General features: G+C 41.7%; 1 protein-coding gene across 27 annotated transcripts in view; it reads left to right on the top strand.

Annotated features, from left to right (window-relative positions):
* Positions 1–23,647, top strand: part of PTPRD (protein tyrosine phosphatase receptor type D) — a 1,158,377-nt gene that overhangs the window by 307,006 nt on the left and 827,724 nt on the right. For all 27 annotated transcript variants that reach the window (XM_081893652.1, XM_081893642.1, XM_081893658.1 and 24 more), the window contains one exon: positions 21,255–21,362. The gene's annotated coding sequence lies outside the window, so the exon portion shown is untranslated. The remainder of the gene's footprint in view (positions 1–21,254; positions 21,363–23,647) is intronic.

Here is a 23,647-nt window from a genome sequence, read left to right as displayed (position 1 = left end):
CCGTTCTTAACCTGAAACTGTTTTTAACTAAAGCCATGCTTTCATTAATGGGGCCTCTTGCTGCCCCTGCGCTGCTGGCACACAATTTCCGTTCTCATCCTGGGGCAAAGTTCTCAACGCGAGGTAACTCTTCCAGGTTATTGATTGATTGATCTTTATTACGGCCATTGGCCCGTCACACCACCATAATGTACTTGAACCTCCAATTTTAAAACCGCCAAAACTTACAAAAAAACAGACAAGAACCAAAGCAAAACAAAAACAAAAGACCAACATCATACATTACAACAAATTTGTAGCATAAACATTGCCCTCTGCTCATAAATTAATAGAAGACATCAATGGTGATATCACCTAATTACATCCTAAACATAGATCATGGTTTAAAGGGATTATCCGAGCCACACAGGAGTCCATTTCTCTTCTTTAGGGATAGGACGCTGACCAAGAATCTGGCAACCATGAGTGATCTTAGGGGGTCATCATCATTTAATAGATATCTCAGTTTGGCTTCAGTCGTATCATCGGCAATTCCCTTAAGATATTGAGCAAGGTTAGCGGAGTTTGTAACCTGAAGCATTTGTTACCTGAGGTGTCAAGGTACCACTGTAATAGTTTTTTTTATTCTTTAGGTTGTTAGTAATCATCGGCACATTATGTGATCCATGAGAGCAGCAAAATAACCAGACTGCACAACAGTGATGGAATAAAATCAGACCAAGGGCTGGAATTGCACTGGGTCCCAGCAACAGGTCATCATTCCACAAGCCCCATGTTGATGAAATGAATCCGCTCCAAACCTGTATGATGGGAGTCGGCCAGTGTTGAACCTTGCCATGGTGCAAGCCAAGCAAGTCTTACTGGGGGACCAGGGTGCAGATTCCAACCAGGCGGATCCAGAGCCAACGCTTGGGTTTGCCGTGGTCAATCCTCCTCTCAAACCCCTTATGGGGGTTCCCCTTCACTATGTTGATCCTGCCCAATGCCATTTCCGCCCTCATACAAACAATGTTCTTCCATCTAACAAAACAATTTCACTGAGGGAAAGGCGGGGGAAAAAAATCCCAACCAAGTGCCTATTAGGCCCTGTCAACCAGTGACACAAAATAGCTCAGTGAAGGCTGAGGACCAGCGGGCAGGAAGCTCTCAAAGCAAAATGGCTGTGAGATCCAGGGAAAGCAGCCTTATATAGGCTTTCCCCTCCCCTCTTCAGCAAGGGCTCATAGGACAGCTTTTTCCCAGGAGCCTATCACACAGAGAAGATACTGGGCAAAACCTTGCCCAGTATTTTGTTGTGATCTATGGGCCACAGCACTGCTGTGCAAAGGCTCCCCGTGCTTATTGGTACAGAACGGGGCTTATAATGGTAAAATCTGGACAGCAAATAATATTCTTTAATTAAAAGAAGGAATGGGAGGAGGCTTCCAAAGACAAATTATTATTGTTGTCTGCTGTTGACATCTCTTGTAAGAAATAAGTGTTGACATATTTACAATGAAAATGCTGTTATTGCAAATGTGTCAGGTTAATGTTACTCTAGAGTTAGCTTGTGGTATTTTGTTATCCTTTACAGAAAATAACACTTCTGTTGTGAAATTGTGAACAAAAAGGGTTTGGTGGACCCATTTTCATCTTTCAGTTAGCAGTTGTTACACTGAAGAATAATCTTATGTAGGAAATAGCTATTCCATGCATTATGTGATCCATGAGAGCAGCCAAATAACCAGACTGCACAACAGTGATGGAATAAAATCAGACCAAATATTTATTGACAGCAGCAGGCAGGGCAAGGGCTGGCATTGCACTGGGTCATTAATAATAATACAGGTCATTAAGCGTACATGAAAAGTAAAATGTAAGTTAGGAGCAATTAGATAAAAATTGGTGTAGTTTTAGCACATTTAAATTTTTTGATGCTATTTTTAGCCACTTAGGATAAATATATATATATATATATTTAATTATGCACAAAGCTTAGAAATATTTTGCAGTGCAGAAAACCTCATTTGTTTCCTTATAGCCTGTTGTCCATCTGGTGTATCCAAAGTAAGCAAAATTCAACACAACTTCACAAATCCATACTGACGTGGGAGTGTAATAAGGTCATTCATCCTTTTCCATGGTGGAGGTGTTTTCCTCCAGTCCCTCTCTTCCTAAAAGACAACTCAGGAGTTTCCACTCCTGAAGGAAGAGGGTAGAGGTGATGTCACAAGTGTATTCTTCTGCAGTGGCTGTCCGAGTTAGGGGTGGGTGGCAATGCTTTGTGGTGGTTCTGGTCTGACTTGGATGGTCATTTCAAGAGAGTGATGCTTCGGGAGTGCTCTTTGGCCCCATGGAGCCTTCAGTGTGGGGTTCAATACCTCAAGGAGCGCCTCTCCCCATATAAACCAACCTGGACCCTGCAATCATAATCTGAGGCCCCTCTTCATGTGCCTCCTCCACAAGAGGTCTGGAAGGTGGCAAAATGAGAAGAGGCCCTTTCCCCAGTGGCTCCCCTTTGTGGAATGCTCTCCCCAGGGAGGTACACTGGGCACCTTCATTACAGAATTTTAGGCACCAGGGAAAACAGTCCTCTTGCCAGACCTTTGGCTAATTGAACAATCTATGGTCTTTCAAACTGTGTGATGGTGGTGGAGGGAGTATAATTGTTTTTGTTTGTTACAATATTATGCAATTTTTGTTTTTTATATTGAAAACCTCTATGTGATCCTCAGATGAAGGCCAGGATAGAATTAACTAACTAGCTAACAAACTAACATTCCATGGGTTCTGAAGGGATATTTTCTTAAATAGTTGTTTTCAAAACCTCACCTGCCAGTACTAACTAGGTTATTTGGCTAATTGGTTTGTATTTCCTCCAAGTAGTTATAATTTAATAAATATAGACATCATCCCATTGTTTTTCTCACGAGGCTTCTTTCTGCGTGTGGAGGCAAAATTAATCTTCTCTGCTTAGCATGTTCATTCAAACAAATGGAATTCAATATGGGGGAAACCTCCATGTTGCATTGCTTGAAGTATCAGCCGGTCCTCAGTATAAAGTATAAAAGCATTGGGTTGTCTTTATAGAGCTTTAAATTAAGGACAAGAAAAGAAATCCAGACTATTGTTCTTAGATCACCATTCTTTAGTTAATGGCTTATTATTATTCGCAATCAAGATTTAGCATTCAGTGAATCCTTCATTGCTGACAATCTGGATTCTTGCTCAGCAGCAAGTTTAATAGAATGCCGTTTCAAATGAAGGACATCTTAGGATGCACTCAATGCTTTTGGCAACACTTGATGAGTGTGCTTCTGGTAACATGTGTAGGGTACAGTTGATGAATATGGTAATCAGTAGACTGGTAGGCAAACCTTTGTTGCCATTAGTGTTTTGCCTCAACTAAATACAATTAAAAATTCCCTAAACCTGCCAGTGTTTTCAGCTCCTTAGGATTTTCTGCTGACTTCCTTTCTGAAATTCATCCAAGCAGAAATCTCTGTGGCAAACTGTATTTGCATGAATGTTTTTCAGAGATTCATCATCATTTTTTCTGAAAGAGAAACTCACCTCAAATTATATTACCTGTCTGTGTTGGACATAGGATGTAAAGAGAGCTGTTGTGTAGAAGTGAGAATTTTTCTAACCACTACATGACAAGTAGCAGTTGTAGAAATTTCTTCTTATACACACCTACTATAGTTTAAAGACTTAATTGCTTAGCCAAAAGCACTACCAGGGTCAATAGCAGCTTCAGGAGGATTTTCGTAAGATAAATGGTAAGCAGGAAATGGTTCAGCTGAAGGAAGCATTCTCAACACAAACTAAAAATGGAGAATTTCCCCCTCAGTGTGGCTCCCTGTACCAAATAATCAGCTTATCATAAATTAATAGGTGCTGCCTTTAAAGGCATGCACACACAGCACCAATAAACTTAATTGGTGGTGAAAACACTTCTTCAAAGGAGATTATTGTTATGGAACTTATTAGTTGCTTTTTAAAATGAAAAGTAAACTCAAAGCAAAAGGGACACGGGTGGTGCTGTGGTCTAAACCACAGAGCCTAAGGCTTTCCGCTCAGAAGGTCAGCAGTTTGAATCCCCGCGATGGGGTGAGCTCCTGTTGCTCCTGCCAACCTAGCAGTTCGAAAGCACGTCAAAGTGCAAGTAGATAAATAGGTGGGAAGGTAAACAGTGTTTCCGTGTGCTGCTCTGGTTCGCTGCTCTCAACTCTCACTTGTAGCTCCTAGAAGCTGCCAGCATGTGACAGTGGCCACAGCCTGGGAACGGCTTAGACTGACTGGCTAAACCAGGTGAAGGCAGAAAGGTGGTGCCTCTGCAATGGTGGAGAGGCATCACCACAATCAGTCCCGATTTCAGGCAAGATCACAGCAATTTTGGGTGAGATCTTGCCCCAAATTGCATATGATCTTGTGAGCTCTGGGAAATCTTGCCCAAAATCAACACCAGTGGTGGTGGGGCAGCTGGGGCACCCATGGTCTTGCCGCCTGTGGGGCTTGTTCTGTCCAAGGCAGCCACCTCATCTTGCCTAATGGTGGGGCCAGCTCTGATGAATCTAAATTAGTCACATCCATTAACTTCAGTGGGTCTGCTCTTGTGTTGGACTAGTGTTGAATACCACCCTATGTATTGCATATGCATCTTGCAGAAATTGAATCCTAGAGCCTCAAAGTACAAACTGTATGAATGGATCCATTTTTATTTTTATTTTTAACTCTGGAGAGAAAATGCTAATTAAAAGCATTAAATGTTTCGGTTTGACAGGCTGTTGTTTTCCCCTGTGATTTGTTTTTTTTTAAAAAATGTTATGGTAAATTGTTTGTGTGAATTTGTCCTTTGTGTTGAGAACACAAATTACTGGCTATGGAAGCTTCTTCTGCTGACACATTTTCCTTTACTTATCTGCACAGATGACAAAGTGCTCATTGTCATCAGATGAATGATCTGTCTTTTGAGACAAATCTGTTGTCAGAGATATAAAAAAAACCTTGAATGTAAAAGATTTCTTTCTTTAAAAAAAAACTTTGGTGAAAAGTAAAGTAAAAAAATGGGGAAGATTTTTGCCTCGGAAAGCATGACCACATCTGTTTAAATGTATGTAGCAGCTGTGCGGAATAACAGGCCAAGTTTTTAGAACGTTTTTGCATGGATTGTTTAATTATCATTGATTTGGCTCTTGATTGTAGTACTGATGATTGAACCTGTCAGTTAAAGGAAACCTGCACCATTGGAAGCTATCACAGATACTGAATTTAGAGGTGATTTATAACAGACAAAATGAACGCTCACTCATTTGGGACTCTACGTGTGCATTTCTTATAAGCTGTGAAATATAGATTCCTAAATGCAGAATATCACAGTCTCCAAATGTAAAAGCTGAAATGTCACAAATAGTCACACAGCAATGCTGTTTTGCAGAGACTTTCTGCTTAGGTAATCACAGAACAAGTGCTGACAACACTGATATTCAAGAATAGAGCTGTTCTGTGTTACAGTAAATCGAATCTCACAATACGTACTTGCCTCTGGGCTTAACTGTTGCGTATTAGAGCTATGTCTTAGGTAACACAAAACCCAGCCTTCTGTGTTGAACATTATGTTCTTAAAACATGCCATTGCTGAACACATTATATTTTATATATAATAAAGAGATCAAAATGATTTTCCCCAAAAGCAATTTAAATGCATCTCTGCTTGTTAAGTACAGTTCAAATCTGCTTCATTGCATAAAACTGGAAGAATCAAATATTCCTCTGGGCTCTAGTCTCAAACCACTTTATATTCAACAAAAAGGGATTTATTCCATTTTTTTATATCATAAATCAGGATTAGCATGCAATTTCTTTTTTCCTCCCTCCTATCAAAGTCCAACAGTATTCCTCTATGCATACAGAAGGTTGTACAATTAAATTATAGGCCATAATTTAGAAATGTGGGAGGATACATTTTCTAAACCATCCCTTTCCCACCCCCCATTCTATTTCATGAATCAGTTTGTGCAGCAAGGCAGCTTGCAGAGCAAATAAATTGTAAGCAAAGAAGTATTTCGTGTTGAGGTCCCCAAGCCATCCCTCAAATAAATCACACTTCACACAGAAATTTTGTTTAAGCTTTTTTTGCATAATTTTGGCCACAACTTTATTAAAATACAAAATCTGAGTGGTTGCTTAGGCATCAGTTGCGACTATCTGTCCCCACCCAGGGACAGAACTGACATCTGCAAGCCTGCGAACGTCAGTAAGGGAAAACATTTTGGGGAGAGAATGGAGCTGGGTGCCAGACCCTCCCATCTCCCCGAATGCTCCCAGGGGCTCTTGACAGGGGTTTGGACAAGAGCATGACGAGCTCCTGGATTCCTTTAATGGAATACCCTTGCAGCAGCAGCATTGGAGGGGCAGGCACAGCCAATCCATACCCCTCCACTAACCAATTTTAAACAATGCCTAACCACAACCTTACAAGTTTTGACAATTTGCCATGCAGTAGGCAAAAACCAAATGGCACCAGCCAATCAGCCAAATGGACAAAATTCCAACCAGGCCCCTGCCCCCAAAGCAGATGACCCCATGACAGGCATAGCAAGGTCAAACGTGAACAAACCCTAAAGTTAGGAAGAATGGGTGGGTGGTCCGATGCGCGCAGCAAAAAGAGGAAGCTCAATGCTGCGTGCAGGGAATGTATAGCCTCTAGGCTGTCAATCAAAATTGGCAACATCGAAATCTTCCCAACAACTCCGGAGAGCCCAATCACTTCCGTGGCCATCCAATCATACCCGGCCAACAACAGAGGGATGACTTGCAAGACCCCACCGCAACACGTGCTCTCCATGAAGGAGAACACACTTTCTCTTAAATAACTCAAAACTATGAATTCAGCTTCATTCATCTCAACATGTCAGGCTTTGACAATTTTCATAGAAGCCATCTGTGTAAGGTGATCAGTGGTAGCTTCTAATACAGGGGAAATAAATCTCTATGCTTTTCAATTCTAGTGATCAGATATTTTCTTGCCTAAATGTCACTTATGGTGGAATCAGCCTCTGTTCGTAGCCAAGTTTTATATTTGTTAGCTACTGACATGTTTAATTGCCTTTCTTTAAGAGAAGGGAGTCAGAAGTCCCTGTAGTTCACTGATAAGAGCACATTGTTTGCAACCAGAAGGTCCCAGGTTCAGTTTGGGAGTTCCATCATGTAGGGGATGAGCCCTTTTACCTCCTTCCCAATGTTCAAAGGGGGCGGAGGAGGCCAAGAGAAGAGCAGAGTATGACATGGCTTCAGTGGATTCCTGCCACTGCACAAGGGAAGGCGGGTCGAAGCAGCACCTCCACCAGTGATGGTGACAGGAGGAACAGGAGGAGCTGCTGGCCATTGTAGCTACACTGCTGCCACGTTCAGCTCTTCCCATGGCTCTTCCTCCCTAATGTCCCACGTGTCATCATCTGGGCAAGTCCCTCGTTCTTCCTTGGAAGTTGGCACCTCTAGCACCTAGCATTTCCGGTTTGAGGGATCAGGCCAGCAGGTGATGGGAAAGCCCCCTCTGGGATCCATTGCCAAGCAGAGCAGGCAATCCCAGGCTGACCAGGTGGACAAATAGTTTGACCCCAGATATAAAGCAGCTTCTCAGAAAAGAAAGTGTACTTTAACAACCTCATCTGCTGAAGACAGTAGAGAATATAAACATATGACAGACATTTTGTGCATTTTATGTTATTTTGCCGTTTCTTTTCCATCACCGACTCTTTCAGAGATCACAAAAAGGATTGTGTCCTAGGATGATCTTCAGTCCGATTACTTGTTTTAATATTGCACACAATTCCCTTGGCAGTAAGGCCCTAGGGAGATTATTCTGTCTGGTGATGTGCCTCACCAAGGATTAGCTAGGGATTCAGCAGGGGGTTGTTCCATACATTTTGCTAAGAATTTTATAAATTAAAACCTTTTCCTTTTAAACCTCAGAACTCATTCTGGCCAAGTGTCATGACCCTCTCATCTTTAGATATTCATTTCTTCCATAATCAAAATCCAGTGTTTTCTCCTAAAGCCAACTGACTGAATCATTTGCTGGGCACCACAAAGTAAAATCCCACTATGTCCTCTCTTCCCATCCCATAATATTGAATGACATCTCCAAAGTGTAACACCAGCATTTCCAACAAAACACTTAAAACACTACATAGAAATGATTCCCCACTATAACCACATTCAAACAATATTTTCTCTTGTGGTCAGTGCCCAAGCAGCATTTCACAAGGTAGAAACTGGCAAGAAGGGTCCTTTTCCTTACTCCCACCATTCCATGAAAGGCCCTTTCTGTTTTGAAAAACTGGAGAATTGGTTGGTATCCTATAGCTTCTTGACCTCTCTTTCCTCCAGCTCCTAACATTTCTGGGTGCTTGGTCTGTAGATGTGGAGGTATGACATATATTACAGTAATAATCCAGAAGTGACAAACACCCGTTAGACACTGTTTCTTGTTCTTGAAATCACATGACAGTTCTTACATGCACTCTGGAGATGAGAGTCCTAGCTTATTTGTTGTTGTTTAGTTGTTTAGTCATGTCCAACTCTTCATGACCCCATGGACCAGAGCATGCCAGGCACTCCTGTCTTCCACTGCCTCCCGCAGTTTGGTCAGACTCATGTTTGTAGCATCGAGAACACTGCCCAACCATCTTGTCCTCTGTCGTCCCCTTCTTCTTGTGCCCTCAATCTTTCCCAACATCAGGGTCTTTTCTGGGGAGTCTTCTCTTCTCATGAGGTGGCCAAAGTATTGGAGCCTCAGCTTCAGGATCTGTCCTTCCAGTGAGCACTCAGGGCTGATTTCCTTCAGAATGGATAGGTTTGATCTTGCAGTCCATGGGACTCTCAAGAGTCTCCTCCAGCACCAGAATTCAAAAGCATCAATTCTTCGGCGATCAGCCTTCTTTATAGTCCAGCTCTCACTTCCATACATCACTACTGGGAAAACCATATAGCTTATTTACTCCCCCATTTTCAGGGCATGTAAATCATATTAGCAGCACTGGCTCCTACTATCCTTGTTAGAGAAGTACATTGGACTTCTTGAGCATCATTTCAACTATGGAAAGGTGGCATACAAATAAAATGATGATGACAGAGTGCTGCTAGCTGCCCTTGAAGTGGTGGTGGCGTGTTCACTCCTCAAAAGGCCTGTTCTGGGTAAAACAGACTAGTCTATAACAATTGAAGTCTTGGAATTCTTGCCCGTCTTGAGGTATGTGCCTATCTGTTCAGGCACCGGCTGAATTCTTTAGACCTCCCTCCGGCGACTCCCGGCAGGATAAAACATACGCGAGGTCCGTTCCGGCGATTTTCCTCAGGCTGTGAGGAAAACACACCAACTGCTCCTCTCTCCCCTCTTGTGTCCCCAGGGAGGGGAAAGAAGCAGACAGAAATCTATTTACATCTTTTATTCCTGTCTTTTACTTCAGTACAGAGAAAACATGTCTGCACTCATCAGCAGTTAGAATGAACTCCACCCATGCACTTCCAGCACAGGTCATATGACTAACCCACTGAGCTAACATCCGGTGCTCAGTACAGAATGGACTGCCCCTTTATTCCCATGGCAACAGTCACAAACTTCCTGTTTGGCTTTCCAGCCACAAGCAGCAGTCTTGGCTGCTATAGCCTTTGCTTGCTGCCGCATTGCTGCTTTAGAATAACATACTCCCCCTAAAGTATCAATGCGTGCTGCGAGCAAAGTGTCATCCAGAGAAGAAAACAAACAGTTGTTATACTTATAACATTCCCCTGTTGTTTCAGTTCCACCCTTGGAACTACCCGCCACTGGTTTTACCAATGTACCTCTCTGGTTGTGTGACTTCCAAGGAATGAGTGCTTCTGCATTACCTTGGTTAACAACTCTCTGTTGTGCCTTTGTCTCTGACTCAGACACAGCTTCAATTTGACCTTGGTCGTTTACAACAGCAACACATAAGTTAGCAAACTCTTGTGAATACCTCTTGGGTGGTACACCCTTCGTTGCTCTCTCAGACCTACGTAAGAGGTGCTGCTCTCCCTTGCTTTCTGGTTCAGCCTTTGAACTCTCTGGAGAACCAGTACTAAGCTTAATCAGTGGTTCATCCTCCTCTTCTGAGGGTCTAGTCATTGTGTGAGATTTCCTCTCAATGACTGTGACAACTGAGCTGTCTGAGCTATCGCTGTCATCATCAGTAGTACTGAACTCAATAAGATCAAACTCATCATCATCATCATCAGAATCATCATCACCTGTGGGAAATGTGTGAACAATCACTCTCTCCTGTTCAGGAGCACTCTCTAGAAATTTTGTGAGAATCACCTGACCAGATTCAGACAAAATTACTCTGTAGAGACCCTTTTCATAACCCACAAAAATGCCTCTGGCATTCTTTACCCCACCTGGAGCTTCTGTTCTCACATGAGACCCAAAAACCTTGAAATGGGCAACAGAAGGTTTTCTGTGGAACAGTTTCTCAAAAGGAGAACTTCCCAACTCTTTTGAAAACTTTCTCAACCACGTGTAACAGAATGACATTAGCGACTCAGCCCAGTACTCATGTGGCAGATGTGAACTAAGCAATTGCACATGCATTCCCTTTTGCAATTCTTTGTTCACCCTACTACAGACACATTTGTTCCAAGCTTCTTCGGAACTAGCAGCTTTGTGTCTTATCCCTTTCTTCTTCAGGAACCTCTGGAACTCCTGTAAAAAGAAAATTGGCTTCTCATCTGTGCAAAGACAATCTATGTCAGCATCATGCATATTTTTAACCTTGTCACAAAACTCTTTAAACCTTTCTAAGGCTTCTTTCGGTCTCTCCAAAAGATAAAGCCAGACAAAACCTGTAAAAGAATCAACACATATTAGGTAATACTTTGCATTGCCTCTAGAAGGCGCTAGAGGACCAATCACATCAGTATACACCCGCTGAAATGCCTTGTCGACCGTCGAGGTGACCTGCTTGGTGTTCTTCTTGGCTACACCTGTAAAAGAGATCATGTTAGAATCACAAGAATTACATTCCATGTAATCACTTTGATCAAAAGTCAACAAATACAGTCCATCTTTCTCTTTGGCAGAAAGATACAACTCTCCATCTTTGTAGATCTCACAGTTCTCATCATCATAGGACAGTTTTAGTCCCTTCTTGGCAATCTGCGAAACACTGAGCAGATTGTATTTCAAATCTGGAACCAAGTAAACATTGCTTATAGTCAAGTTCAGACTTTTAAGATACACAGTCCCAATTCCGGTGGCTTCCAGCTCTTGACCGTTGGCTAGTTGCACAGCGAAGCTTTGCTTCTCAAACGTAGAAAATAGTCCTCTGTGTCCTGTCATGTGAACCGTCGCGCCCGTGTCTAGGACAAAGAAGTTTCCCACCTCTGGTGTGGCTTTTAGCGACATCAAAGCCTTTGCAGTCTTTGCCTTTGGCTTGGTGTGACCTTTGTCTGACGCCTCAGACTTTGCGGAGCTCGCCTTAGCTCCTCTGTTCTTACGTGGCTTCTTGCAGTACCGCTGAAGATGCCCAATCTGGTCACAAGTGTAGCATCGGACAACGTTCAAAGCTACAGCATTTTCTCCAGTAGCAACAGCAGTAGGGGCGTTAGAACTCCGTTCTTTGCTCCCCTTGTCCTTGACTTCCAGGGCGGCAAGTCTGTCATGTTCATTCAGCACGACGGCAAAGACCCTCTCCGAAGTGAGATCCGCTGCTGGGAGAGACCCCAGCTGACTGGCAACTGTTTTGTAAGTCCGATTCAGGCTGTTGATCACCATGAAGCAAAACACTTCCTCCTGCAAACGGAAATTGCGTTCCACCATCTGTTGACGCAGAAATTTCATTTCCGTCAGGTGCGCTTGAACATCTCCATCAGGCGCAAGCCTCAGGTTGGTCAGCTTCTCAAAATACAGCAACGCTGAAGAACCTGCATCTCTCTGATGTGTCCTTCTCAGTGTGTTCCAAACATCTTTCACGTGCAGTAAATCTTGTACGTGGATCAACTGCGAATCTGACACACACAGAATTATTGCAGTTCTGGCCTTCACATCCTGTGACTCCCAAGCACGCGTTGGTGCTGCAGGGATGGGGTTTTCAATCACCCCAAACAGTCTCTGATTCTGCAGCAGGGCCTTCATCTTAATAGACCAAGACGCATAATTGTCACTGGTCAAAAGGGGCGGAGAAGGCAAAGCTCCCTTCTTTGCATCCATCTTTAGTCCTTGCATTGACTCTCAAACACAAGCCTCTAAAATCCAATAGCTGGCTTGTTTACACTCTGTGCACCTGGCAGCTCTCAACGCTGGCTGCGTTGGAAATTTCCAAGAGCTCTTCAGACTGTGTAGTCAAAACATTCCATTTTAACTTTCACTTCTCCTCTCTGAGGCATGGCCTTTGTTGCTAAGCAACAGCATTCCTTTTCCTTGAACAGGAAACCACAGGAATGTTTGGAATGCGGTTTCTCTTTTGACTGGAGCTGTTTTTCCCATCTACTGCTCCCCGTGAAGCAGAGAATAACTCAATCTGCATTCACTCTTCTAAGCCCGAAAAACTCATACCTGGGCTCCGTTGCTTGGCTTTCAGATTCCTCTGGTCAGCGTCTGGCTGCAGAGAATCAGCTTTCTCACCTCAGGCTTCCATGGAGGCCACTCCTTGATGCAGAGGTCGATGAAAACAGCAACCGGCGTCTGCTACCACTGTTGGAATTCTTGCCCGTCTTGAGGTATGTGCCTATCTGTTCAGGCACCGGCTGAATTCTTTAGACCTCCCTCCGGCGACTCCCGGCAGGATAAAACATACGCGAGGTCCGTTCCGGCGATTTTCCTCAGGCTGTGAGGAAAACACACCAACTGCTCCTCTCTCCCCTCTTGTGTCCCCAGGGAGGGGAAAGAAGCAGACAGAAATCTATTTACATCTTTTATTCCTGTCTTTTACTTCAGTACAGAGAAAACATGTCTGCACTCATCAGCAGTTAGAATGAACTCCACCCATGCACTTCCAGCACAGGTCATATGACTAACCCACTGAGCTAACATCCGGTGCTCAGTACAGAATGGACTGCCCCTTTATTCCCATGGCAACAGTCACAAACTTCCTGTTTGGCTTTCCAGCCACAAGCAGCAGTCTTGGCTGCTATAGCCTTTGCTTGCTGCCGCATTGCTGCTTTAGAATAACAGTTAGCAACCCCCCCCCCTTTATTGACCATCCAGAAACAAAAGCATCTACCTAGAATGATGAATTGGAACTGACTTTTTCAGAGGGAAAAACAACAACAACACTGCAGCAAAGTCTTCAGAAGAAAAAAGCAAACTACCTGCCGCCAAATGCTTAGCTCATTCAAAGCAAGCCATTTCTTATCATTTCTACCACCAGTTTAGCATCGACCACCCTCAAACCTATGTTTCCTAGACCTTTCAAACCTCCTTTTCCTAATTTATTGCTATAGTGGAAGAATGCAATTCAGATGAATCAGCCTTGATGCAGTCTTATAATTCGAGTAAAATACGATGACTTGAAATGAATGTGTTAGTTTTATCTTCTGGCAAGACGGTGTTTCAATTTGTGGGTAGCTGTTCTCTCTCTGGATTCTGTCAGGTAGAGTGGGTTAGAAATCTGGATAAAACACTAAATATCTATTACTTCAAGGCAAAGTGTTGCAATACTCCAAATGAAATATTTGACTTTGTACTTCTTCCTTTTCTCTCACATTTCCTTGTATTTTTTCCACTGCTTGGCAAGAATTTGCCTTTGCTTCACTTTGCTGCACTATCTGTGACAGGCTCTGTTGCTTCTTCTGTATGAATCTGGCCCCAGGGCTGCAGGTTAAGGTTGTTAAGGGACTTGCTGGATCTGCTTTTTTCTTTCTTCTCTTCATAAGTAATTATGAGCAATTTGCTCACTGTTATGAGCGTAATAAAAGATTCTGTGCCAGCCTAGGATGAAATAAAATTAGATTTTTTTGTAGTAGCTGTCTGAACACTCTTCTTGGGTCTGCAGTGGTTTCCTTGCCATATGCATTAACGTGCACGCATTTTCATGTGGGAAATTAGAATAATTTATTTTAAGCCTGACTATGAGGTGAATGCCCAGCTCCTGACTTACATAAATAGGACATTATTAGTGACTTGAGCATGCAGTTGTAGGATGAGAAGCTGTGCATCACTAAGCAGAACATGAATTATTTGTTCTGAAAACAAAATGCACTATCAAATTATTACTGTGTGTTTTATTACTTTCTGCCAATTTCACAGAATATTCAGTCACACCGTTCCATATTCTGAACCGATAGTATGGCTCAAACAAGTTAACGGGTATTAATCACGTGTATATATGAAATTAAAAGTCCAGTCTTATGCATATTTTCATGGAAGTAAAGCCAAATGAGTTCAATGCATTTTACTTCAAAGTAAATGCATATCTATCTATCCATCTATTTTTATTTTTATTTTTTGTAAATGGCTTCCATCAAGGATGAATTCAGGCTAGCTGCTTTTACACGATTCACTGTTCGTAACCATGCAATGAGGCAGACCAGAGTCATGATTTGCCATTCTCCAACACTTTGCCTCCTAGTTTTCTTTTTCTGATTGTATTTGTGCAAAATTTTGCATCACATTAAAAGGTTACAAAATTAAATAGCCTGGTTTTTTTGCTTTCTTGGCCGTTTTTTTGTCCCTTTGCCAATTTTCTTTTCTTTTTTTTTGCAGTGTGGTGCCTGTTTGCCATAAACATTTGCTTAATTAATTTTATTGGAGGTGAAATATGGCGACTTCACAATCTTGTATTGTGTTTCTCCTATTTTTACCATTTTATATCATACACAGTTACGTGTGCTGGGAAACATTAGTGCAGTGACAAAAATTAAGCATTATCATCAGTTAAAAAAAAGAGAATGAAACAAGCAAACGAAAACCCCAAATACTGGGAGAATGATGTGCAAATGAATGCATCAAGAATGTATATTAGGTTTTTCCCAAATGAGGAGAACAAGAGACCATTCCCCTGTTGCAGTGAAAGATTATATACACATGATTGTCTGCTTATTTCACAGTCTATGGGACTCAATTCTTCATACATTGCCCTAGACCAGGTATCTGGAACCTGTAGCTTTTCAGATGTTGTTGAACTCCAGCTCCCATCAGGCTCAGCCAATGTGACCAGGCAGCAGGATGATAGGAGCTGAAACCGATCAATATTTGGAGAAAGTTAGATTATTCATCCCTGCCCTAGACCAAGTACCATATTGGCCTGAATATAAGCCACATTTCCCCCGCAAATTCCTACCATTAAAAGTTAAACTGCCGCATAAATTCACGACCCTACAAAAATCGGCTTTCATGCACCAACCATTTCAGTTTTTCAGTTTCCTGAATTTTAAAGGTGCAGCTTATATTCGGGCACAGCTTATATTTGGGCCAATACTGTAAATAAAGAACGACCGCTTATTTCCTTACAACATTATCCTATCTCTCCTCCACCACCCCTGTCTACCTTGGAATCTCTTTCATATTCTGGGCAAGGGTCACCAGTTGGTCACTACGTGAGACATCACATCTATTCCTATGATATGCATACATTCCCAGTAAACTTGTGTTTGGTTTGAAAGATATGGTAGTTCAAAGTTTATGTCCCTGCCAACTGAAGTATTTTAACATTTGCTGGGTTCAAATAGGGACTATTTTAATTACTTTGTTAGCCTTTGAAAAGGGCTTTCATCCTCAAAGCAATGTTGATATGCAACATGCACTTCTTGTTGTTTAGTCATTCAGTCGTGTCTGACTCTTCATGACTCCATGAACCAGAGCACACCAGGCACTCCTGTCTTCCACTGCCTCCCGCAGTTTGGTCAGACTCATGTTTGTAGCTTCGAGAACACTGTCCAACCATCTCGTCCTCTGTTGTCCCCTTCTCCTTGTGCCCTCAATCTTTCCCAACATCAGGGTCTTTTCCAGGGAGTCTTCTCTTCTCATGAGGTGGCCAAAGTCTTGGAGCCTCAGCTTCAGGATCTGTCCTTCCAGTGAGCACTCAGGGCTGATTTCCTTAAGACTGGAGAAGTTTGATCTTCTTGCAGTCCATGGAACTCTCAAGAGCCCTTCCAGCACCATAATTCAAAAGCCTCAATTCTTTGGCGATCAGCCTTCTTTATGGTCCAGCTCTCACTTCCATACATCACTACTTTTAACATGCACTCCGTGTGCGGCTCTGGCTCGCCAGAGCAGCGATGTCACGCTGGCCACGTGACCCGGAAGTGTCTCCGGACAGCGCTGGCCCCTGGCCTCTTAAGTGAGATGGGCGCACAACCCCAGAGTCTGGCAAGACTGGCCCGTACGGGCAGGGGTGCCTTTACCTTTACCTTTTATAATATACAAAAAGTTATTGAGTGTAATTCCTACACTCTGTTGTGCAATAGTAACAGAGTGGAATAGCAGATGCAGAAGATCTTGTGGTTCTGAGGCTGGGCTTCCTTTATTCACTGTGGGGAAAGCCTCCATGCAGTACAGTTGAGGAATGCTGTGAGTTATGCCTCCCCCCTTTTTTTTGGAGCATGAAAATGTGATTGCCCACGGTGACTCATTTGTCTGGCATCTTGAGATTTGTGGGAGTGAACCCAAGGAAAAAGTGTGGGGAGGGAAAAGGTGTTAGGAGAAGCAGGCGGGAGCAGAGCTTTGCTCTCTACCAGAGCAGCTGTTGCACCACAAGATAGTTCAGGTTATAAATTCTACATATAGGATATTAAAATGCTTCTACAGTTGAAAGAATGAACTGTATATTAAAGCTTCATCACCTAACACTTTGAGGAATGAAAATCATCAACAGAACATTCATGAAAGATCCCAGGAGCTCATTTTTTGCTTTCTCATTTAGCTTTTCTTCATAGGAGACTATTTAAAGTGTCATTTTATAAGTTTTGCTAAATGGATTAAAGGCAAATGAGCTCAAGGGAAACATTTTACTTGAATTGCTACCAATCTTTATTATTAAATAGGGGATGATGTGCAGTGTAAAGTCAGCATTTAAGCTTTCTTTTCCTTTTAATCATTAAATCTAACGTAATAAGGCAGTGCTGAAAAATGCATGTAATGGTCTGTATCAAACTAAGTTCTACTCAGAGTCTACTCAGAGTAGACGCATTGCAATTAATGAGCATAAATTAGTCATGCATATTAATTTCCATGGATCTTCTCTGAGTATGACTAATATTCGATTTAACCCATTCCTTCCCTTCTCCATTTTTTGAATTAATACTGAAATATTTTCTGAAATTATGCATGTTAAAGTTTTGGCTTGCAACAATTTTATATAAGTTTCTTGCTAGATTTACAATAAGCAATATTTGGCTCTCACATTTTTTATTTTTAAACTTTCATTCAAATGTGCAACAAATAGAATTTCCCCATCATTTCCTTCTGTGTTTGTAAGACAATTATTCATGAGCAAACCTAGAAGTCTTGCATGTTGACTTAGGTCTGTATCCCAAAATATTTTTTCATACGAGAAGGTCATGTGGCTCTATTATAACAAAAATAAATTTACATAAGTAATCCAAGACTCCAAATCTTAATATCCACCCCTCCCCCTTTCTGCAGTTACTTATTTTATATCTTTTACCACTGCATATCTAATTCAAATCTATTTACTGGTTATCCTTTATATTCTGTTTAGGTTAGTCTCACTGCACATTTTTATATCAGTCCTGCTAATGATTTCAGCTGTTGACACTAATTCTTATGTATAATCTATAAATTTTCCCCATTTGGTATTAAGACATCTCTCTCCTTGGTTTCTTAATCTTGTGGAAAGTTTTGCCATTTCTGCATAATCCTTTGGTTTTTGTTGCTAACCTTCCTTCATTGGAACCCTTTCTTCTTTCCATTTCCGGGCATATATAATTCGAGCACCCATCGTAGTATACGTAAATAGTTTTTTGTCCTCTTTAGGTACCTTTGAACCAATAATTCATAAGACAAAAGCTTCTGTGGTTTTTTTTTAATTAAAAGTTATTTTCATGTGGCTATCTTGACAATGGGAATTGTCATGCCAATGTAAATTTTGATCTCAACATGAATCAGGATACTGAGTCCTTCGAGGTCTGTGTGCATTGTTCAAATCTGTTTATATGACATTATTCAAGACAGCAATAATTAGCAAATTTGTTGCAGCTCCTGGTTGTTCTATATTTCCACATCTTTCTAACCTCAGAAATATAGGCATATTAGCATTCATTGAAAGAAAGAGATCTCAGGTATAGTTCATTCTTCAAGACAAGCACCACTCCAGACATCTACCGTAACTCTGTGTCATTTTCCCAGGTAGTTAAATACTACTTGGAAGGTCATAGCCTTGTCAAATCTGTAGGGACTTTTTGACCAATGATTCGTTATTATGCTTCAGTGACTAGACATATATCACTGACCATTCTGCTTATCTGACCTTGTTACCACCTATGATTCCCTTAGCAAGCTGTACACATACTGAATGCCAACTGCTAAAAATAAGAACCTTTTAAATACCCTTATCCTTTTCCAGTGCATGACACTTTCTTTCTCTCTTCCTAATTCCTAAAGTCCTCCATTTGAATTTGTAAGAGGTTTCACAATAAGTTGGTTATATTTTATGATAACCGAGAACCTGATGATGAGGTGCTTAAGTAGTTTTTATTTAAACCACAGCAATATCTTGGTAAGGTCTGTTGTATATGTCAATATAAATGGATGTGTACTTAATTTTTATGATTACATACTCCTTCCTTTTATGCTTGGGGACAGATTGGTCTATTAGTGTCCATTCTGAATCTATAAACTTTAGCTCAGCTTCCCGAGTTCATTAACTTGAGATGGCAGCTGGGTTAGTACAAGCAGAAGCAGGCAGGTGTTAAGGTGTGGCTTGACACTTTTGCATTTACATAGAAAGGTGTGTAATTGTGGGGAGAGTGCATTGGAGAGTGGTCTTCATATCTGCTGTCATTGTATATACCTGAAGGAGCATCTCCACCCCCATCGTTCAGCCCAGACACTGAGATCCGGCACCGAGGGCCTTCTGAGAAGTGAGGTTACAGGGAACCAGGCAGAGGGCCTTCTCATGGTGGCATCTGTGGAACACCCTCCCACCAGATGTCAAAGGAAAAATCAACTACCAGACTTTTAGGAGACATCTGATGGCAGCCCTGTTTAGGGAAACTTTTCATATCTGAAGGACTATTGTATTTTAATATTTTGTTGCAAGCCACCCAGAGTGGCTGGGGAAACCCAGCCAGATGGGTGGGGTATGCATAATAAAAAAATGTTGTTGTTGTTGTTGTTGTTATACCTGATATAAACCAAATCTATGGTTATACAGAGAATAAAATATCCATATCTGACATGCATCAGCTAATATGCCATGAAAATAATGGCCAGTAACCCTAGCTTGCTTGGTAGCAAATGCATGCCATATCTAAATTTTCTTACATTTCCCAAGTGTAGAAGAGAAGCTTTGTTTGCCTGTTTTAATGTTTTACCTCTAAAATCTTAGATCGCAGATTTGCCAAATTCCTCTTCAAGGTTAGATGCTGTCCTTGTAGCTGTTAAGAGGTTGCAGTAGTATATCATGTGTTCGTCTACTATATATTTTATCAAGGAGTTATAGAACATATAATTTGTCCTCTTATTAGAACATTTTCTGGTTGATCCTTAGAGACCCTTTTGAGTATCTTCCTCGATGGGACATATAAATATATTACCAAAGAGGTGGCAATTTTCTAAATTGTTGTCATATCTCCCAGGCCTACTGTGATGGTTAGTTCCTAGCTTGTCAGTGTCAATAATTAATAAACGGTTCGACTGAGATTACGTTTTCTGCTTTGTTTCCTTGTCAATGGATCATAATAATGGTTATATATGGTTGTATATAGCTGTCATGGACTGGCAGAACACTGACCAGTTTGCACTGGTTTGGGGGAAGCGGGGCCTGGAGTCTGACTCAAGAGATGGGAGCAGTGGTTGGTGGGCCACTGCACCAACCAGGAGACAAGAGATGGAGGCAGAGGAAGCTTCAGAGCTGGAGGATGGGTCAAGAGAGGCAGGTCAGGCAAGTGACGGGCCACATGCTTCCCCCATCCTCTCCTGTTTCTGTCTCCCAGAAACAGGAGGGGATTGAAAAGGGATGAGCAGAGGAAGCTTCCAGACAGGTGTAGGCTCTGGCTGCATGTTTGCAGCCCGCTGGGGGAAGGTACATAAACTGATGGAGGGGGAGTTGTCCCCTGTTGCTGCAACTGCTCCATAGAGCGGGGACCTGGGAACAGCTGTCTAGAGACTAGATTAGTGTGCGTAGGTATAGTCATACCTTGGTTCTTGAACTTAATCTGTTCCGCATCGGTCGTTCGGCTTCCAAAAAATGTTCAAAAACCGGAACACTTACTTCCAGGTTTTCGGCGTTCGGGAACCAAAACGTCCGAGTACCAAGGCGTTTGAGAACCAAGGTATGACTGTATTCAGACCTGTAGAAACGATTGTGTTATCTTTGATAATAAAGAGTTAAGTATCTGCCATGTGCATGAGAAGACCCTAGACAATAGCAGGTTGTTTTGAGGCAAATACAGCTTTTGAGACATCAGTGAAATAAGCAGAAGAGAAACTCTCAACAAGTTTTATGCCTGATTGCTTAATATTTTATTTATAACAAGTTGTTAAAACTTGTTTAAGGCTAATGTATGATCACAAAAAGTCTATTAAAGAAATACCCTCTGTGATGCTTTTTTTTTTGTGTAATTATAACCAGACGGTTGCAAAAATCTGTGATTAAAACATTTATCCAGCTTTCAACTAATATATTTTTGCAAATAGCAATACAAATGCTGCTTTTAAGCTTTCTGTCTGTAGCGCATATGCTTTCTAATTCAGTATAATAAAGAAATATCCCAGGGTTTTACATTTTGTACTCAGTTCAGGAATACTGTTCAGTTGTGTGATGCCTTAAATGAAACGTAATTAAGTTAATTAAGTTATGTTTGAACATAATTTAGCTTTACAATTGCAATTTTCTTGACATTTATAGTTAAATAAAATAAAAGGGATAAATGGTTTAATTCACTTCTATAGATAGCTATGTATTAATAATTCAGGAGTAACTCACATAACGGAATACTATATGCATCAGTTCTTCGCAAGACAGTTCAATGAACTCTTTAATGTGACAGTCAGAGATAACACAACGAGTGACTTATTATGCTTGGGAGGCCATAAAATGTGACTGACACCTCTCTCTCTTTTTTTCCAGGTGGGGATAAAAGGCAACTGATTTCCTGGCCTTTGACAATCTAGTTAAGTATCTGACTGACAGGATGTTGGCACCAGCTTTGGAGGAATCGATCAGCCTCAACTCAAGGTAGGGAAGTTTCACACATGTGAAGCTGCAGCTAAGGCTTAATTTACAATGTTAATTAGTCTTCACAGGCACGATAGATAGATGATAGATAGATAGATAGATAGATAGATAGATAGATAGATGATAGATGATAGATAGATAGATGCAAGCAAAGTGGAGTCAGAGATTATTTTCAGAATTGCATCATACAAACCAAGATTACAAACCAAGATAACTATGTGCAGTTCAAAAAATCCTCCACATAAAATTTCAAAATTCACTACAGTGGTACCTTGGTTTTCGAATGTCTCCGTTGTAAACCCGGAAGTAAATGCTTCAGTCTTTGAACTTGCCTCGGAAGTTGAACATGCCATGCAGCTTCTGTATCGAGTGTTCCATATTGAGGCTTCCATACTGAGTTTTTGGTTTTGGAACTCCAGTGGTCTTCTGGAACGGATTACGTTTGAAAACCGAGGTATCACTATATTTGGTTTTGGGGGACCCAAACATCCATGGCAAGGTGATTGGCTCTGGGTGGCTCAGGACTTCATGGCTGTCCCATGGGGCTGTCCCAACATGCCACAACACATGTGGCAGGCCACACTATGGACCTTGTTTTCTCAATGGGGCAGGAAGGGAGTGTTCTGAAAGTGAGGAATATTGACATCAGCTCTTTGTTGTGGTCAGATCACCGTTTCCCCTCAGCAGAAATACACAGTGACCCCAGCATGCCCTCCCTCAGAGATTGCGCTGTTGCCCAGAGTGCTCCTCCCTCTGGCATCTAACTTCCTAGCTTTCAGAACCCCACCCAGGCTTTCTACAGTGGCTGCTTATGGAATCCTTCTGTCTCTGTTTAGCTTTGTGCTCTGTGACATGGATAAAATACCTGGTTCTAGGAGAAGGAGGAGGGTCTATCAGACTCTCTAGGGACATTGTGTTAACTGGCTGCAATACTGTTTCAAATGCAACTGATTCCTGTCTCTGTTCAGGGCTAGTGTACCTGCTATCTCACTCTTGTTCTTCACTACCCATTATTTCCCAGCTCTTTTCTTCTTCTGGGGTGTGTCCTGTCTGCCACCACCATGAACCTGGGTCCATTCTCCCTTCATCCCCTCATCCACCCCCTAACTAGAAAGTTCTTGGGGTGGCAGTCTTCACCACTCCTCCCCATCAGCCCAGTCCTTGACACCACCCCAGGGAGCAAAGCCTAACCAAAGGAAGGTGAACAAACTGGACAAGGCAACCTTCTGGGGTTCTAAAATTGACCACAACTTCATTGATTCCAGATGTAGGTAGGTATAGGCTTAGGTATTGGGTGGATATCCCTCTCAGCCTCCTGGTGGAGGACTGAGGCATGAGAGGGCTGAGACTAGGATTTATGGGTCATCTGCAAGACACAGTGCCTAAGGAAGGATGGAAGGTTAGCATTCAAAACCAATGTAAGCCTAATTAAGCAGGAGGCAGGGGCATGGAGAGTTGTTATTTGGCTGGCTGTGGGCCTGAGGCAGGCACAGCTGGCTTTTATCAGCTGGGGACAAACCAGAGTGAAGTATACAAGTGTATACAAGCACTTATAATGTTTCTTAGCTATCTAGGTTGAGTTGAAAAGCTTGTCTGGGAGCTAGAGAATGTTCAGAAGCCCCCCCCCCCCCCCAAAAAAAAAAATCTCTTTAAAGCATGCTAGCCAGTAAAAGAAGATTATAGATATGCACACATCTAAATTTGTTTAATGAATCAAAAATTCAAAACGCAAATGCAGTAAGCACACAGCTGTCAGCAGCAAACAATATTTAATGTTTACATGTGTGTGTTTTTCTGTCGCTGCTCTGGAGTCCTATTTATCTAGTGATTGTGGTGTATGTTTAATCAGAAATATTTATTCATTGGTTTATTTTTAAAACAAAAACAAAAAAACCCCTAAAACTTTATGGTCTCTATATAAATGTGCTGAAGTAAACAAATCTAGGTTTATGCCTGTGCCAAATTAACTTGAGAAGTCTGGATTCTAAAATAAGAGCCAGCAGTTTTCAACCCTGTACCTTATCATCTTTATAGTTCTCTTGGACCTGTGAGGTAAAATCACAAAACGTATAATATGAGCTTTGCAGTGAATGTGATTTACTCTAAGCTATGTCTTTCAGATGCTCTTGAAGAAGTTGGTCCTATTCTGCTACACTTGTCCTTAATTAGAATATATGTCCAGAATGCTGCATTCATGCCTTTAGATATCATACTTGCTTATAAATGTTTGTTTTATGCTTATTTAAAGCAGTAATTCATGGGCAATAAAATTAAAAGCTCCTAAT

Source organism: Podarcis melisellensis (genome assembly GCF_964234715.1).
Source record: "Podarcis melisellensis genome assembly, chromosome: 17".
NCBI classification, from domain to species: Eukaryota; Metazoa; Chordata; class Lepidosauria; order Squamata; family Lacertidae; genus Podarcis; species Podarcis melisellensis.
Note: the sequence above shows the minus strand (reverse complement) of the source record. Positions and strands in the feature narration are given on the sequence as shown.